Source organism: Durio zibethinus, chromosome 27, assembly GCF_047325235.1.
Source record: "Durio zibethinus cultivar Kanyao isolate XHJ-2024 chromosome 27, ASM4732523v1, whole genome shotgun sequence".
Taxonomy (NCBI): Eukaryota; Viridiplantae; Streptophyta; class Magnoliopsida; order Malvales; family Malvaceae; genus Durio; species Durio zibethinus.
The window spans coordinates 9,890,469-9,911,477 of record NC_143188.1 but is presented as its reverse complement, the minus strand read 5'-3'; the positions used below and the strand labels follow the sequence as shown (position 1 = coordinate 9,911,477).

Genomic DNA, 21,009 nt, shown 5'->3' with positions numbered 1-21,009 from the left:
TATCCTAAAAATAGTGTATCAATAATTTATTGTTATGGGTATGATCGGTCATCTTTTTACAAAACATTGTGATATGAACTAAAGGGCACTTCGTTCTATCTTATTTCTTAAAATCTAGAACTTTAAATTTTGATGAAATCACTAGATCAAGCACTAAGCTCAACTATTGAGAATTCACATTTCCATACATATCATGCCTTTCTATGGTTTTCAATCTTTCTTCTAACATATCATAATTATTTTTTATTTCAGTGCTTCCACTAGATCAAATATCCTTTTTAATTTTTCTTGCTCTTTTGAATCTTTAAGGTTTGGCACAGTGATGGGATCAAATAGAGTGGATCCAAGATTGATATTCACTTGAATTGGTAGTCGTCTAGTAGAAGTATTATCATATTGTTGATAAGTGGATGGCAGTGCTTAAGTAACATACAAATAAGGATTTGTGAACTTAGCATATACTGGCTAGGCTATTCCATGGTGGTTTCTTGTGTTTCAATAGTGCCTTTTCCTTTAACCAAACTAGCCAACATCTGTCTATCTATATTTTGTTGCATTTCCATAATTTTTTCCCTAATATCTTTTTAGGCTCTTTCCATCCTATCTAATTAATTGACAAATTCACTTTTAATGAATCTTGCACAGGCTTTAGTATTATGGGTATGTAAAACCAACTAATGTTATTTCTTTAGAAGCACTATCCTAAACCTTTAATTGATTCCCAAAAGTTAAGAACGCATGATATGAATCTTATTATTGTCTATAAGAGATAGTTTAAAAATCTTTCTATATTTAGGTAAGACATTTAACATCTCTTTGCTTCAAAAGTTTGATGAAAATATGCTTACAATCACCATCAGTTGTCCTTAACTAGCATAAAAGACTATGAATTCAGATAAATGATGCATGCAATGCAATTCTAGTTTTTTATTATTATTGAGAAGGAGCTTAAATTCCTTCCTACATTTAGGTAAGGTTATTTAAAGATATTCTTTCCACTTTAAAAGTTTGATGAAAGTAACATTCATATCCATTATTCTCTTTTATTAGCACCATTAAGCATACTTTTAAATATAAGTAAGGATATCCACTTCTAAATAATTTAAACCAACAGAAGTTCTCATTCATTCCAAAATTTCAAGTTCTACACATCATGAAATTTTTTATAACTGGGCTATAAAAATGCTAAACTTGCTCATACTATTCTTTTGCTTTTTCTTTTAAAAAAGTCTAAGAGAAGCTGACTATGATTGCTAATAGGGATGACTTTTTGTCTCAAAACTTTTTCCTTTTCCATCATCACCTCAATATATTTGACTACCTTTTGGTTATGAGTACCAAGGTAGTCGATATACATCTGTCTCTTGTAATGCTTAATCTTTCAATACTCATGGGCTTTTACCTCTTGATTACAGACTTGTTTCAATTAAACTTCCTTTTCTTGCCATTCTTTGTATAGGCAAGCTATGGGATCCTTGCTTTCTTGCAACCGCATATCTAGAGGCTTGATTACTATTCTCAATGCATCTTTAAGTGTCCAAATGTCTCTTCTTCATGCATCTTAATTCTTCTTTTAGTTCTTCATTCTCTCTATGGATTCTGCTTAATTTCCTTTTGTGTGTTACGAAGGCTTTGTGTGAATCTTTTTTTTTCTCATACTATCATATTGATTTTGTCACTATTATCCCAAACCTTACGTTTTTAGAAATGAGCTTTATCCTAAAGCCACTTTATCTCAGCTTGATCTTTTCTTTCCTTTATGTTGTCTTTTAATTGAGCCCTCAATCATTGGTTTTTTTAATGTAAATCCATGAGGTCACTTCGAGCCAAATTTCTCTCTTTTGTCATCTTTTTCAGCATATCTTTTTACATACTTTGTTCATCATTAAGTTGACATATTTTCTCTTGTAGCCTTTGGTTTTTTTTCTTTAACTTTTCTGTTTCAATCTCAAACTCCTTCTTAGCAATCTTTAAATTCGACGGTGGTGGCTTAGCCCATAGGTCCATTGGTTATTATCTCCTGATCTATCGGTAATACTAAATCATTGACTTACTTGGATTTCTAAACCAGGTAACTTGGGGTTAAGTCATTAGTATTTCTCCCCAATTCTAACCTTATCGAATGCCCTCAAGCTTTGGTGATAACGCGTAATTTAGCCATGCAGCCTTTTGTGTCATATTCAAACTCTAACTGATCTTATTCTTGAGTTATCAAGATAAATTGCCTAGACCCATACTGTCGTCTAACCATCAATGGTGCTTAATTGATGGCTTTCCAAATACTAGGCAATGAAACCTAAGGCTGATCTTTAATAATTATATAGAATAGAAACTCGAGGGATCTGTAGTGCTTTCTAAGTCACCCTATCTCTTTCTAAGCTTAGAAAGAAAACCATCCAATGTTCCTTTGAAAGATTCCTAGGCCACTCCTTTGCATTGAACTCGATTAACGATGCTAAAGGTATTGTATAAATCAATAACGGAGCTCGATTGATACTCTAAAAGTGGCTTTGAATCCACACATATAATAGATGAATACAACAAATCAATCTTCATTCTCTTTTCCTTCAGGAATAATTCAAAGATCTGATGGTTTCCACTAAAATTGTTAGTGAAGGGTTAATATTTTATTCCAACTACATGAAGAAATCCATCAAAGATACATCTACATATCTTAAAGCTCTAGGGAGAATCATTAAACCGTTAATAGCCAAGTAAACATATCCATAACTTGATCTTCATTCGAACTCTAAAGCGTGATATCTCATAGAAAAGTCCGTAGGACCCTTTTGTCGAACCCCTTTTTCTTCTTAATTACCTGAACTTCAACCCCTATTATCTTTGCCAACTTTTTCTTATACCAAGTCAACTTCTGTGCTTTCCAATATATTCTATCGAGCTTGGGAGCTTTAAGCATAACAAGGTAGAATATTCTTCTGTGGTAGGTAACAGGTCTTATTTGTTGAATGTGAAGCACTGATATGTTCGATTTCAAAACCTTATGGTGGCTTTTAACATCTGATCATTAAGTTTCAATGGTACTAAAAAAACAATATCCATGTCCTTTATTGTAAAGGTTGACTTCCTTTCTGGACTCCACTGATTCCAAATACCCTATAAATCCATCATGTCATTTTTTTTCAAATCCAGATAAACTAATTCTAGTAATTTTAAAACATACCCATCTATCAAATGACTTCCTTTCTGGACTCCACTGATTCCAAATACCCTATAAATCCATCATGTCATTTTTTCTCAAATCCAGATAAACCAATTCTAGTAATTTTAAAACATACCCATCTATCAAATAATCCAATTCTATCTGTTGCTTTTTTTTTTTTATTAATCCTTAACTTCCTAAATTGACTTACTTGTCAAAAATCCTACTCGAGACTTTTAAGATGCCATGAGAACTTTTATCAACAAATTATCTATAATATGTGTCCCTAATGTTTTATTTTTAAAAGATAATTCATATAGCAAACAAACAAACAAAGAAAACATGAAAACATAGAAAAATTAGTACTAAAAATTTAAAGAATGCAATGCTAAAAATAAATTAACAAACAATTTCTTTTTTTCCACTTTTTAGTGATTTAAAGAATTTTTTTTTTTAGTTTTTCATTTTTTTTTCTTTTTTTTTTTTTCCATTTTTTCATTTTATCCTTTCTAATGATTTCCTATGTCTTCTATTAAGAGCAAAAATATGAAATTATCAAAATAACAACAACATCAAAATGAGAAATATAAGGGTGTTCCTTCACGTAACTTATTTTGGGTAATTTTTATAGAGGGGGTGTGGCATAGCTCTAGCTAGGCCTGGCTTCTTAAAATTCACTATATATTGGGTTGAGAATTGATACATCTAAGGTTCCCAAATTGCTTATCAGATCATCTTCCATTACAGACTAGTGTGGCGCCCTGATCCTCACCCATGTGGAAAGGGTTTAATCTAAGTGGGAGTGTTTCACTAGCTATTACAGAGGTTTACACCTCATTAGGGTGTAGCTACTTTACTTCTTCCTAATTACGATTAAAACCTGAGTATAGAGCTTATGCATGAAATACAATATGAGTGTGTGCAAAGGAACAATTAAACCTTTGACATTTTCCTAAACTACCCTTATCCTAAATGCCACACAAATATTAAGAACAAAATAAAGAATAACAATATATAATAAATGAGATAATTAAAATATACATGAAATGATATATTTACAATATGCATAAAATGACATAATTACAATATGCATGAATTGTAAAACACACATTTTTTCTCAAAATTTTTCATTTTCATTTTTCATTTTTTCATTTTCATTTTTCATTTTTTCATTTTTTTTCATTTTTTTCATTTTTCTTTTTTGTTCTTTTTTCCTTTTTCTAATTTTTCTAATACTTTTTCTCTTTTTTCACTTTTTAAGAAATCAAGGAATTAAGATTAAATACTAATTAGGACCATTAAATTAAGGATAACATGTGATTAATTTTTGGCCTAACTCTCTAAATGTATCCCTAGTGAAGTTCCCAAACTATCACGTATTAGGACCTAGGGGGGTTGACCTAAAAGCCGAACGAATGGAAAAAAATTTTGGAAAATAGGGGGATAAAAAATATTTTCAATAAAAAAACAAAATAGAAGAAGTTGCCACCAATCTTTTTAAGGGTGTGATTGGCCACTGAAAAACTTTTATCCTTTTAATAAAACATTTTAAAACAGGTTTAAAAAGTTTTAGCAAAAGGAATAAATTTGCAATCTGCAAAATTAGAATTAAGTCCGAGAATCGATTAAGCGGAGGGAAAGATTAACACTTCCACAGCGTCCATTGAAGACAGTACCAATTCATTGCATGTTTTCCTATAATTTTAATTAAAATGATCCCATTTACTTAATGCTTAAAATTAATTCCTTTTTTTCTTTACTTTTGTTTTCTTTTTTTGTTTACTTCTTTTTTTTAAACTAAAAATAAATCAAATTTAAAACAAAACTTTTTTTTACTTTTTGGATCAAATAGAAAACATTTTAAATATCAAAATACTTTTTCTACTCTCTTATAATTAGGTAGAGCTCTAAAAATATCCCTAATTTAAAGATTTTTAAATTGCCCCACAAAATCAAAATAATACCTCTCATAAATAATGATCACTAAGAGTCTTCATATAATTAGGTAAAATCTCGATAATTATATTTATTTAAGGTGTTATCTTATTTTTAAAATATTTTTCTTTTGAAAACTAATTTTTTTAAAAAAGAATGCATGAAATGTATTAACATAATAAAATTATGAATGCATGACAATATAATATGAATAAAGAATGAATGCATGATCATATAAGAATGCATGGGATGATGAGATAATATGAAATGTAAATGCATGCATGATTTAAGGCTTGGGGGTTGATTTGGGGTTTAAGTTAGTGTTAGGGTTATAGAGTTTAAGGTTAGGCTTTAGGTTAGGATTTAGGGTTTAGGGCTTAAGTTTAAGGTTTAGGTTTAGAGTTTAGGTTTAAAGTTTGGATTTAAGGTTTAGGGTTTGGATTTGAGATTTAGGTTTTGGATTTGAGGTTTCAATTGGGGTCTGATAAAACTTTTTTTTAAGGTTTTATGGAAATAGATATAAACTGAATGCAAAATTAAATGAATGCCACTAATCAATGCATGTGTCAAATGCATGATCTAAAAACATAATTACAAAATAAGGTATTTTCTAACTTAATAACACAAACATGTAATGCATAAAAATTCAAAACAAAAATAGATCAAACATGTTTAAATTTTGGTTTGAATGTCCCACCATTATTCATCTTTTAACACAACCAAACAACATAAAAAAATTCATCCAAAAACAACCTTTAGAAAACATTTTTTTAATGAAACTTTTATCAAACAAGTGAGAGAATTGCTAAACACCATAAAAACATAACATGAAGCATGGATCAAAGAACCAAAAGTCCATAAAACAAAAAACATGGTTCGGCCAACCCAAGACCTACCATGGCTGAACCTTTTGATATATTTTCCAAGCATTTTACTTCATCTCATTCCATCCAAACAAGCATGATTCATGTGAAAATCAAAGTAACAATTTCATCAAACACATAATGAACTAATATAGCTTGAAAATCTCTTGAACAAATATATTATCCAAACAATAACAAAATCCTCTTTAGATACATAAGCTATCCACATGGAAACTTGGAACCTTTAACTAAACATCATATATCAATTTTTAACCAAACAACATATATTCAACAAACCAAACATATTCGATTAAAGGAAAATTTTCAATGGCTGAACCTCTCTTGAATTTTCTTTAAGCATACTTTAATGCATATTTCATCCATAAAGCATCCCTTTCTCATGCATTTATCATACAAAGCATTTGGATCACCAACGAACATTTATCAAACATGAAATAAACTAAAAATCCAAAGAAAATATAGGAAACTCAAACATGAACCAAATATCCACATATTTCTTTCACCAAACAAAATCTATACAAAATTTAAGCGAACCAATTATTTAAACATCACAAACAAGATTGAGAAACAACCAAAACATCAAAAGGGCCAAGAGAAGGTTTGGCCAACAAGGAGGACACCATGGCTGAACCTCTAACTTGGTTGTATCAATGGTGGATTTTGATGTTTTTGCTTAGTTTTCAACTTCAAACCAACTATGGATTAGTTGGATGAAAATTGATTCAAGCTTTATGCAAGAAAACTAAACCTAAAATTTATGAAAATCAAACAAGAAAACAATGAAATGTGATGTAGAATGCAATGAAAAAAATGAGATAGAAATGCTAGAAAATGCAAAGGATGAATATGGAATAAATACCTTTAAGCCAAGCACCAAATATTTTTCCTCTCTTTCTTTTTTTCATGTTTTTTTCCTCTCTTTTTAAAAATTTTTTTCATCTCTTCCATGTGGCCAAAAAAATATATCTTTTAAGATTGAATATAGGTCATAGGATCAAAGTTCATCTAAATGCCAAAATTACTCCATTTTTTCAATTCAAGGAGCAATATTTAGTCATTAGATCAAGATTCCATTTGAGATCTAATGGTCCATATTGTTTACTGCAAAAGTGTGATTTTTAAAGCCCTAAACTATTAAAAAAATCATTTTACCCTTAGTAAATTTTTCAGTGCTTAGGCCATTTTTTTATAAATCAATGTTCTTGTGTTCATTTTTGGGATTTTATCATGAAATATTATAAAATTATGATCTAAAACTTTTCATGAAAAATTGACCTCAGGATGGTCAAATTATGAAAATACCCCTAAAAAGGTATTTTGATAATTTCACACCTTTTTAGGGTACTACTGTGATTCTGAATGCACCAAAAATCATCATAATATTTTAAAATCATGATTTGGAAAGTTTCATGAAAAATCGACCTCAAAAAAGTCAAATCAAGAAAATACCCCTAAAAGATATTTTGGTAATTTCACACTTTTCAAGGTAAAATAAAGATTTTTAAAATTCTAAAAGTCATAAAATATTATAAAATCAAGATCTAAAGTTTTTCGCCAAATTTCAACCTTGGAAAGATCGAATTACAAAAATTCACCTAAAAGGCATTTTAGTAGTTTTGCACCTCCCAAGGTGCTATCTAGGTTTTTAGTGCATAAAAATCATAAAAAATACATATATTTTCATTTATAATGTGCGATTTTTCAAGAAAATTCAACTTCAAGAAAGCCAAATTATGAAAATACCTTTAAGGGTATTTTAGTAATTTTACACTTTTTAAAGTGCAATCTAACTTTTTAATACTTTAAAAATCACCAATTTCAATTTTAAACCATATTGCCTTCAAATTGGTTGTGAATTTTGAGGATTAACCTTAGTTCTATCCATTTTTATTGAGTTTAACTATGTTTGATAGATTTTGACTTTATTTGACTAAATTTAATCAAATTGTACTAAAGTTGACTTTAAGGCATTTAGAATGAACTAGTCTAAATTTCAATTTTAGAACCTTGTCAAAATTAGAGAGATGTTGGATTTGAATTGAGTTAGATTTAAAGCATTTCATAAACAACTAAAATTTTACCCAAGCAAAATTAGTGTCTACAATGATATTTGCACTCTTGGAGAAAAGTATTATCCTATTGATTTTACTAAGCAAAAGAGATTGAATTTGAAAATTTAGTTTAAACATTTTGAGTATGATGTGCACAATGATGTGAAACTGTAAAGTTTGTCTTATTTATCACAATTATGCCTTGTTTTGATAGAGACAGGAAAATCAAAAGTATATTATTTCTTAGATAGATTGATTAGACTTACTTTAACTCTTTCAGTGTCTTTAACAACCAATGTGCATGCATTTTCAGCTATGGAGATTGTTAAAATAAAATTATGAAATAAAATGAAATTTGAGTTTCTTGTAGATAACTTAGTTGTCAACATTAAAAAAAGAGATTGCTAAAACATTTAGTTTAGATTCAATTTTTCAAGATTTTGTTTCTTTTGCTCTCAATTTTAGATACAATTATTTATTTGATGTATTTTGTTTTCTTATACTTTTATTTATAAATTAATAAAATTTATAATTTTATAAACTTGTGATTTTTTATTAGTATGTTACTTGTATATATTTTTATGTTAGTTAAATAACATAACTCAAATGAAATATTATATATATCTAACATTGACTTTTATTTTGCCTCCAAATCAAAGGTCAAGATTCTACATCCCATTGTTGATGAATGTTTAAATATATATATGCAGTATAAGAAGAGGATAGAAAAATATTCCTCCAGAATAGTCGACGTTAGGAACTAGATGGAAAACTTCAGAGTTATTAGTAAAATCACCAATAAATTGATCTATAGCTGAAGTCAGCCTTTACAAATAACATTTTTTCTGAATTGCATATTATTTCAAGTTTTCTTTTTTCATCAAATCCTAACCTTCAGTAAAATGGCACAAGAATCTTGTTTAAAGCCTTTTTCTACTTTACAATATCAAAGAAATTGGAACAGCCATTTGGCTTGTAGTAGTATATCGTAGGGATATGGCATCTTATGATCACCAAGTCTAAATTAGAGTTCCACAGATTTCTTTTCGAAGTGTCTTAAGTAGGACAAACAAATGTAGACTCATTAAGAGTAATCTTCGTCTTTAATTTCACGGCCTAACACTCAATGAGTTAATGACAAGCTTAAACTTAACTTACACAATGTTTTATATATGAAGGAAAAAAGGAAAGGAAAACACAAGGAAATGATTAGTATCCATACCTTATCACAATAGAAACCTAGGAATGTGTTCAAATTGCATAAAAATGCGAGGGGAAATTTCAAGTAGTGGGTGTTGGAGTGTTTTAAAGGAGAAAAATTGTAATGATAAGCTTATAAAAATTGTTGGATGAGTTTAGGAATTGATAATGAGAAATGAAATTTATTGATCTTTAAGAGATGGAGGCGAAAATGAGATATTAGTTTAAGGGAGGGAACAGAACCACATAAGGGGGATTAGTGGGACAATTAACATGTGACCAAGCATGTGTATGCATTATGATAGCAAGCTTAAGATTGTTTAAAACCCTTAAATCTCTTGACATTGCAATGACTACAATGATCAGGATGATCGCTGTTATATCTATAATTATGTTAAATGTGATACAATAGAAAACATTATCATGTTCATAATTTAAATCCTTTATTACAACATTAATTGAATGTAAAATAAGGCAATTAATTCAAGAGATTAATGCTAAATATATAGTTAATATATTATTGCTTGGATGCTCTAAACTTTCCATTGTTATGCGCCAAGGTTGAGTTGTTAAAAAACAATGTTTGGGTTTGATGATGCTTTCAATTATAGAAAAAGGCTTGATGTGAATGCAGCTTTGAAAATATTAGTATATATAATTTCAATGCTGAATAAGATCTATAATTTCACCCTTAACTCAGTTAAATTTTGATATTAACTCAGTCGATTTATACAATTATCCTTCAACTACTTTAATAGGATTGTTCATTGGTCATAACATGGGAAAACAGGTGATTATTGTTGCTTTAGAGTGATTGATCAACCTTATCTCTTCTGGTGCTTGGATTTTCATAGTTTCTATGAAACAAGAAAAAACTAAATTGTGTTGCAAGAATTAGTTTTGGTTACTAAAGAAAATTTTTCCAGATTTGGTTAATGAATACCTTTAATTAGGGCGCAATCGTTTAAGATTAGTTAAATTATTATTTTTATATTAAATGCATTAGTAGGTAGTTAATGAATTTTAATATATTGAGACAATACTTACTTAATGTAGTAATCACAAATTTGGCAAAAAACATTGTAATCATAGTGTCTTTTCTTAAAACACTATTTATTAAAATCCAAGTCGTTTTCTTTATGTCATGTCATGTGTTATCTTTTTAAGATTGTCGAGTCAAAATGTATTTGTTGAGTTGATATCTGAACACATTTGTTTTTTTTTTTTTTCTTATGAGAGCAATATAACTCAAATTTAAAACATCTATCTAAATTATTTATCAAAAAGTTTTTTTTTAATGATAAAATTAAGTAGCAATAGTTTATGTTACCGAGTAATTTTTTTAATTAATAATTTTGCCATTTACGTTTATTATCATTTAATAAATTATTAATTATTTTGTTATCATCATTTAATTATTATTTTCTCTCCTATTAAACTCCTACTGAAATTCACTCATTCAAGTAATAGTTTCATCATGTCATAATAAAAGTTCAAAAACTTAAAAAAAAAAAAAACACTATGTCTTAGAAAAAAAAAAACCAGCTCCTCAAGGTAAAGTTACTAATGATAACTTAATCTTATGGTGTTCACATTTAATCTTTGTAAAAATAAAAATATACTTGCAAAATACCTGTGTATTGTTATGTGTCAAATTTTTTATTTTATCATATCTACTTAATTAGTTTTTATTATAAAATCCACCTAATCTAAAAACAAAAAAGGTGAAAGATAACAAAAAAAAAAAAAAACAAATGAGCATGAGGCGTGGTTATTTCAATTGGACTTGTTCTTTTCACAAAAGTTATCTAATTTAAAAAAATAAAATAAGTGAAAAGATAAAAACAAAAAAACAAAAAAAAGGAAAAGAAAAAGCAAAGAAATAAAAAAAAAAAGCTTATAGAGAATGTCATACGAACATTTCCATTAAGCTAACAATATTATTTTCTTAAATTATAATATCAAATAATTAATTTATAAATATAATATATATTAATTTTGGCCAATTCTGGTAAAAAAAGTATTTTAGTAATTATGTCAAGAGGGGTATTATAATAATTTTAGTTAATTATAGAAAGAGGGGGCATTACCGATGAATTGGATGCATATCATTCAATTGTCAAGGAATTAGAAGAGTATTATGATAATTTCCAAGGGATGACTTTCATATAATTGTATGGATGTTAAACTTGAACATGTCATTATGAAGTAATAAAAATGAAATTTTCATAAGGTTAAGTACCCAATTAAAGATCTTATGTTTGTGTGTTTTCTTAATTAAGGATCACATCTTCAATTTAGTTCAATTTAGGATTTAAAGTTTTTGGATGTATTCAAATAAGGGTTCCAATATGGTTGTGGTTTACACGCGTAAAAAAATAGCATGAAGCACTGTTATGCTTTAAACAGTAAAAGCTCTCTTTTATTAAAAGTAAAAAATTACCATTAAAAAAAACCAAATCTACTATGAAAAAGGGATTTAGTGTTTCAAAAATGAAATTGGTTTAGGAGAGATTAAGAAGAAATCATGATTTCTAAAAGCAAGATTAAGGAGAAATCAACTCGAATTGTGACTCTCAATATAAAGATTAAGAAGAAATTAAGTGTACTGAGCATTCTAAACACTTGGGTATCCATCAATGTTAGGTTTTTTTTTTTTTTTTCTTACAGGTTTTGACAAATGTGTGATTGTAAACAATTAGTTAGTAGTTATTTGATTACTTAGTAGTTATTTGATCATAAACACATGGGTATCCATTAATTTTAGGTTAGTTTGAATAAATTTTTCTTTATTTTTTGACAGATATGAGTTTTGAATTGGCAATAATAAAATTTCATTATCAAAGAACATTTGTCGGAAAAGGTCCAAACTTGAAGTATATAAATGAAATTGTTAAAGACTTGACATTTGACCTAAACAATGTTAGTTTTTATGAGCTACTAAATATTTGTGAAGATGTTGGATTTATGAATATTAAGAGGATTTTTTATTTAAAGTTTGGTAGAACACTTAATGATGGCCTTAGATTAGTTTGGGATGATGAAACTACTCTTCATATAATAAGATATTTGTTAGAAAATGGTATAGTAGACGCATTATAGAACATGGTATAGATGCGCCTAAAATCGTTCTTGAGGTATTGAGTTTACCATCAACAATATGGAATCATGATGTTATTACCAATGAACCATCCAATGAGGCCTCTACTTTTGGTGATGTGATTGCTAAAAAAGTAAAAGATGGTCATAAGGTTCAATGTGATGTAAAAGAACCTAATAATGATGTTCATAATAAATAATCTAATAGGGTTCATAGTGAGGTACAAGTAGAAGCTATTAGTGATGAAAATGGATTAACTGAAAATAAAGGTAGAGATCTTATTCATGATGTTCCTATTCAAGCAATGAATGGTAGCAAGGATGAGAAAATTGTTGATGCTAGGTTTAATTTTAAGAAAATGAGAAATGAGAAAAAGAAAAGCAATTGAAAGGGAATGGGCAAAAGAGTGAACATACATGATAATGTGGTTGGGGTTAGATTTCAAGGTCTAGAAAAAGTCTTTGGCACTTATAATGATGATGGGTACCATAATGAGTATTGTGACTCTAATGAATATGAAAAATCTATTGGTGATGAAGAAGACATGATGGATGACACTTCTAAGAGAAAAAGCAAGTTTTCAGTTTATAATGCAATTATAGGTATCCCTTATATAGGATTAGGTATGTTGTTTGAGAACTCAAAATAGTTTAAACATTTTGTGTCATTATTGCTATTCATACAAACAGGGCTATAATTTAGGCAAAAAACCATAAGAATTTTGTGAGAGGTAAGTGTGCTGCACCTAATTGTCCTTCGTAAATATATGCATCTTTTGATAAGAAGTTACTATTATTTTAAGTGAAGACTTACAACAACAATCATGATTGCAACAAGGTGTTTAGCAATCCAAGGATGACTCAATCTATTTTGGCTTAATTGTGTACTAAAAAGTTTATAAATATATTTATAAACCTTTTTATGAAGAATTCAAAGATACAGGAAATGGTTAAGAAGGAATATAGAACTGAGGTGAAAATAAGCATGGTAAAGAGGGCATAAAAGTATGTTGCTAATAAGATGGCCAGTAATTTTAAGAAAGGGTGCCAACTTGTGGGATTATGCATGTCCAATCAAAAAGACTAATCCTAGTAGCATTATAAAGATGCAAGTGCATAAGTAGATGCCAAACACTCCACCTATCTTTGAAAGATATTACATATGTTTTGTTGCCCTTAAAACTAGTTTTCAAAATGGTTGCAGACATTTTTTAAGGCTTGATGGTTATTTTTTTCAAAAGCTTAACTAATGGTGAGTTGCTTTGTACTATTGGTAGAGATGAAAATAATTAATTGTTTCTGATGGCTTGGGCATTAGTGGAAGTGAAATGCACAACTTCATGAAAATGGTTTATTGACCTTTTAAAGTTAGATATCATGACCTTTGCAAATGGAATAGGCTGGACTATAATGATAGACTAGCAAAAGGTAATCTATGTAAATTTTATTCAATTATTTAATTTTTAACATATATGATTCTAATCCTCTAACAATGTAAGGCCTCAAGAAAGCAATCAATAAGTTGCTTTGTAATGCTATATGTTAATTGGGTTAATAATGGCTATAGAGGTCAAGAAATGAAATGATATTTTTGGAAGATTGCTAAGGAAAGCACAATTACAAGATTTAAAGACTATTTGAAGGAATTAACAACTAAGAAAGTGAAAGCAGTTGAAGATATACTCAAAGTCCCACTTCAATAATGGTGCAGAACATTCTTCAACATTGACTCTAGAATTGATTTAGTGGACAACAACTTTGTGGAAATTTCAGTGGGACATTATTGGATGCCAAAAGAAAGACAATTATTCCTTTACTTGAAGACATAAGAAAAAACAAGATGTTAAGAATTGTGAGGAAAAGAAAAGAAAGCAATAACTAGAGAGGCAACATTGGTCTAAACATGTGGAAAGTGATAGAAAAAAATTCAAAAATTGCTTCTAAGTGCACTGTTAGATTTAATCGAAAAGTTGGATATGAAATAGATTTGGGTGAAGAAAAGTTTATGATTAATTTAGATGAAAAGACATGTTCCTATAAAAGCTTTACACTTTTTGGCATCTTATATGTATATGCCATATGTGTAATTAGAGACCTAAGGGGAAATGTGGAAGATTATATCTCTAGTTGGTATTATAAGGAGATTTACTTGTTGGTTTATGGTAATCTCTTATAACCCATGCCTAGGGTAAAAGATTGCCCTAAATTAATGACAAAAGAACCAATTAACCCATCAAAGTATAGAAAGATGCCAAAAAGGTCCAAAATCAGCAAAAAAAAAATAAAATTGAATGAACCCAAAAATCATAATATTAAAACTTGTAGTCTATCAAGGAAGGGCATGATAATGACATGCATTTTCTGTCATAAAGGACACAATAAAAAAGAATGTTCTATTAGGGGTAATGAGGTAATTTTTATTATATTTTCTTATTATGTAATAATTTATTTCACTATCAGATGCACTAACTCTAACTTAACCCTTTATGCTAGCCACTATATCAAGGATAAATGATTAAAGACAACATTGATCTTGGGGCTCCTAGTGTAGCAAATGCAGATGTGGTATCAACTGAGGTTACAAGAAGAAAGAAATAGAGATTGTGTAATGCCTCTGCTTCTACCCCTACCTCTATTTGTACTATTTTTATTTTTACTTTTGTATTTGGGTTAGTATCTATTTTTACTTTTGCATCTTCATCTGGGTTTGATTCTACATTTGGCATTGTTTTTAGTGTTAGGCATGCATTTGCGTCTGTTTTTGAACATGGTTATGGATTGTCAAGCAAATCAGTCCAAATAAGTACTGTTAGTACAAATCTACTAGAGTTCCTAGGAGATGTTTTACAGATTTTGAAGGAAGACTTTATGGCATGACTAGTGGAGGTAATGGAAGTCCATTATCAAAGGCCAAATCTGGTTCAACCACCATAGAAAAGAGCTATTTCAATTAATAGCATAGGGATGGGTAATTGATAATCTACAAGCGCACATAGTCATACAAATAGTACAAAAAGGATCATTCCTACAAAGATTGTTTTATTGAGAATAACAAGTACTAAAATTGTCTCACCCTACCTTATCTTGGATAATTCAAATAAGATATGCAAAAACAAGATATAAACTAATGCAAACAAGGTTTAAATAACTAGAATTAACCAAAACTAAAACTAAACAATGGGATTATGCTTAAACCGAAATCAAAACAAAACCTATTAACAAAACCAAAACTTAAGATAACCTAATTAAACAAACTAAAAGTAATATAACTCTAATTAAGCAAACTAAAAATCATTAACCAACTAAACATGCACAACTAGACATTATAACAAGAACTAAAAGATATATTAACCAGTTAAACCCAAATCAATCGTGATCTAAACCAAATCACATACATAGTTAAAATCAGAACCAAGATTAACCTAAATTATGCACATTGAATGCCATTAATCCTAATCACACACATACAGTAACTAAGAATAATCAAAAACCAAATATGCAATAGAATCAAAAGAAAATTTAATTAAATCAAAATGAACCTAAAGCTAAAGAACATAAACTATTTTAAAAGCTAAATTATGCAAACCAAAACTATCATGTAATAAATCAAGCAAATTAAACTAATTTAAATCCTAAACATGCAATACATGCAGATTAAAATTAATAGGCATCAAATCTAACCCTAAGAGCAATAATCAAAAGCTTAAGATGAATGAAAGTTGTAATTAAAAGAATGAGATGAAAATGGAATGCAAACTACAACAATTAAGCCAAAACTAAGCAAGATCACAAGTTGAATTAATAAAGAACGACAAAAATTGAAAAGCAAGAACTAGAAAGCAAAATTGAATTGCAATTAATCTATAAAACCAAATTGAAAGAGCTTAGAACAAACCTTATTAAATTGAAAACTTGAAAAGAAAGTTAACTAAAATGAAATTTAAAAGAATAGAAAACTTAAAAGATCAAGAAAGCTTAAAGAAAACAAAAAATTAAAGAATGCAAAACTAAGGTTGGTTTGTCACCCCAACCACTTACACCCCTTTTCTAAGACCTAAACAAGGTATTTATGGGCAAAGAATATCCAAGAGTGTTCGACTGAATTAGATCTCTTATTGGTAGCACGTAGGTTTAATTAAAATGGACTTCTTAATGAGAAAAATTCTCTTAAAGTGAATCTTTGTTCAATTGAATTGAATCTTTTTCAAGACTCTTCTAGACCATAAACATATTCATTATTTATCATGTAGCATCTTCTAAAATGAAAAAAAAAAAAAGAACAAAAACCACAAATCTTGCAAACCAGAATGAAGGTTTGGCTTTAAATGTACAAATCTTCTAGAAAAACTTGACTTTGCATGTTCTTGAACCTTTTCCTGTATCCATGGATTGGCCTTTTCAGAGAAAATTAAGAGTTTTTCTTCAAGTAGAACTCTTGCTTTGCCACCCATAGTGAATGCTCTTTTATATCATGGAAAACCCTACTCAAAGTAAAATTAGGAATACAATTCTACTAAGAATAAGAAATCCAAATCCACGTAGGAAAACTATATGGCTATTTAGTTTTTTCCAATATAAATAGAATTGCCACCTTATCATGTTACATAACCTTCCAAGTCATTTTTCTTAACCACTAAAAAAAAAGTTAATAATGCGTTATCCATTAATAATCCCATACATATTCACTTACATAAGCTACCATAGACTTGCATTAACTTAAAGTTATAGTTTTACCTTTCATTATAGCTGAAATTCCCTAACTTGATTCTCACATGAATTTTCTCTAATTTTCATCAAGATTGAGCAATTCCAACTCTTTGAAACTTGGCAAACCAATCTTGAACAACTTTCCACTTCAAGATTTTCAATACTTATAAGAAAACCATGAATCACCAAGAACTTATTAAGAACACTCGAAGATACATTCTAATGCATCAAAAATCATCCAAGATTGATCAAGAATTGTCAAGATTCTTTAAGATTCAAAAAAATTCACTCTTTCTTCAAAATTTCATACAAAACAAAAAATTAAACCTATTAGGACTAAAAATATCCTTATTTAGCCAAGAACTAAGTAAAAATCACTCAATTAAGCACTAGCAATAACTCTATTTTATAGAGTTATCAATGGGGAAAAACAACAAATGTTCAAGTGCTTTTTCCAAAATCAAGAAAAAACCATTGAAATGTATGAATTATATACAAACCTACAAATAGGGAAACAAATCATAAATGTAAGTGCTGTTATAGTGTTTTATACATTTTTAGTTATTTTATTATTAAGGATTGCATTTGTTGAAGTTTTTTAATTGTTTTTCAATGTTATAGCCTAGATTGCCAAATCAAAAACTTATATAAATTAGTGGTCTAACAAGCAAGACAAAAAAAAGGCCGTTGATGATATGGTTCCTATTCCAGAGAGTCAACCTGAAGTTTTGAATGAAAAAGGAATAAAAAGGAAACAAAAAATTTTAATAGAGCTTGTTGGTTGCAGAACTATTCTCAAGTTAAGGTTTTATGGAACATATTATTGATGTAAATTAAGTACCTTTTCTTACAGAACATCTATGTCGCTAAAAATGTTGTTGAAACTTGCTTTTATATGTTATGCCTTCTATTGAATGAAATGAATGAATGTTCTCATCATGTTAAAAACATCCACTATACAATTCAAACCAAACATCCATTGTACAAATAAGAACATTTTTCATTCATTAAAAGATTCATTGTATAATTCAAATCAAACAACTTAAATCATGATTCATATCTACAATCATGATTTACATATCTAAACCAGGCATACAAATTTTCTTTCCTATTTTTTGCCATTAAAAATAAATAAAACATAAGCATAACAAATACTAACAAAACCAATTTCCATCTTTTACTACCAGCTTTATCTTTCAATTTCAACCTTAAAATACTAGCTTCTTTCTTCAATTAAAAATTTTCTTCAGTAACCTTAGCTTTAACACAATTTATAGTATTTTCCTTCAAATTTGACACTTCATTCTTTAATTTTTTGACTTGATCATACAATAACCTTTCTCTTCGTTTTAGCTCAGTAATGATCTCCTTTACTTTAACATAAAATCTTGGATCATGTCATGAATGAAAACTACATACAACTTCCAATAATGACTGTGAAAAATTTTTATCAACACATTAAACCTAATTAATAATATATTGTTCTTTCACAAAAATATAAAAGATTATTATTGGATATTTTCAACATCCATGAAATCTTCTACCAGGGTTTAGGTTATCCATGAAGTCAATTTGGGTGCCTTCAAACTGCAATGATAGAAGATGGTTCTTCATAATCAAATTTGATAAGATAAATAACTGTAATGAGCTTACAAGATCTCAAATCCAAACACCCATAGCTCGACTCACCCCTTAACGAACTAAAAATGTAAGAAACAAAAACCCAAAAACAACACTAAAAAATAGAGTCACTAGAAAATAGAGAAATCTTTAACACTAAACCAAATAATTGAAAAATTTTGCAAAAGCATACTTAACTTGAAGAAAGAATGCTTGAAAAACTTATTTGGTTTTGAGTTTGTTGTTATCAACATATTTGATTTTGGGTATTAGGTATTTCATGTTTTTATTCTTTTATTATCAACAGTTTTTTACTATAGGAGTATTTCATATTTTTTATTGGATTTAATGGCTTTAACAACAAATGTAAACAAAAAGTGGACTTAATAGTGCGTGTAAGCCATAGCTGTAACTAAGTCCTCATTTGAACACATTCAAAAACTTTAAATCCTAAATTGAGCAAAATTAAAGATGAGATCCTCAATTGAGAAAACACATAAATGTTATATCTTTAATTGAGCATTTATCATTTTTGTAATTATGGTAAGAGGGTATTATAGTATTTTTGGTAATTTTATAATATAAGAGATATTTTCATAATTATGATAAGAGTGACATTATAATAATTTTGGCAAATGATTGTAGAAAGTCATTTTTGTAATTATGATTCTAGGGGTATTACATTAACTTTGGCCAAGTATGATTATAAAGGTATTTTAGTAAATATGTTAGGAGAGGTTACTATAGTAATTTTAATTAATCATATTTAGATGCATATAATTCAATCATCAAGCAGTTAAAAGGACAATATGATTTAAGGGAATTAATTTCATATTATTGTATGGATGTTAAAAATTAATGCATAATTATAAGCAATTAAAACAATATTTTTGTAATTATGCTTAAAAGGTATTATAGTAATTTTATCCAATTATAATATAAGGGTATTTTCATAATTATGGTTAGAGGGCATTTTCATATTATGGATAGAGGTATCTTAATAATGTTAGAAAATTATAATTTGAAAGATATTTTCATAGTACTTTTGGCAAATAATGGTAAAAGGACATTTTCATAATTATGGTTATAGGGGTATTATATTAACTTTGGCAATTATTTTAAGGGATTTTAGTAAATATGTTGAGTATGGCATTATAATAATTTTAGTTAATCATAGAAAGAAGGCCATCACAATCAATAGATGCATGTAATTCAATCATCAAGTAATTAAAAAGGCATTACGATTATTTCTAAAGATATTAATTTTATATTATTATTTGGATATTAAAATTTAGTATGTAATTATGAAGCAATTAAAAAGATATTTTCATAATTACACTTAGAGAGTATTATAGTAATTTTTTCCAATTATAATACGATAGGTAATTTTGTAATTATGATAGGAGAGGCATTATATAAAGCAATCAAAAGGGGTTTTTTTTTTGTAATTATTGTTTGAAGGTATTATAGTAATTTTAGCCAATTATAATATGAGAGGTATTTTCATAATTATGGTAAGAGGACATTTTCATAATTATGGTTAAAGGGTATTATAGTTATTTTGATAAATTATAATGAGTGATATTTTCATAATTATGGTAGGAGAGGTATTATAGTAATTATTATAAATGATAGTAAAAAGGCATTTTTGTAATTATGGTTGTATGGGCATTATAGTAACTTTGGCCAATTATAGTAAGAGAGGTATTTTAGTAATTATGTTAAGAGGGCCATTATAATAATTTGAGTTAATCATAGACAGAATCGCATTACAATCAATTTGATGCATGTAATTCAATTGTCAAGTAATTAAAAAGGAATTACGATCATTTCTAAAAGGATTAATTTCACATTATTGTATGGATGTTAAAATTTAATGCATAATTATGAAGCAACAAAAAGGTAATTTTGTAATTAAGAAAAAAGGGTATTATAGCAATTTTAACCAACCATAATATAAGGGGTATTTTTGTAATTTTTGTAGGAAAGGCATTATATGAAGTAAACAAAAGGTTATTTTTTGTAATTATGGTTAGATGGTAGTATAATATAACATGAAGGGTATTTTCGTTATAATATAAGAGGTCATTTTTGTAATTATGGTTAGAAGGTAATATAGTAATTTTGACAAATTATAATTCAAGGATTATTTTTAAAATTATGGTAAGGTCATTAGAGTAATTTTGACAAATGGTGGTAGGAAGGACTTTCGTAATTAAGGTTATAAGGCCATCATAGTAACTTTGGCCAAAATGGTAAGAGATGTATTTTAGTAATAATGTTAATAAGGGCATTATGGTAATTTCAACTAATCATTGAAAAAGGGCATAATAGTCAATTTAGATGCATATAA

General features: G+C 28.2%; 1 pseudogene; it reads right to left on the bottom strand.

The window, feature by feature from the left end:
• Positions 1-16,780, bottom strand: part of LOC149510895 (shikimate O-hydroxycinnamoyltransferase-like) — a 117,195-nt pseudogene extending 100,415 nt beyond the window's left edge.
• Between the last annotated feature and the right edge of the window lie 4,229 nt (positions 16,781-21,009).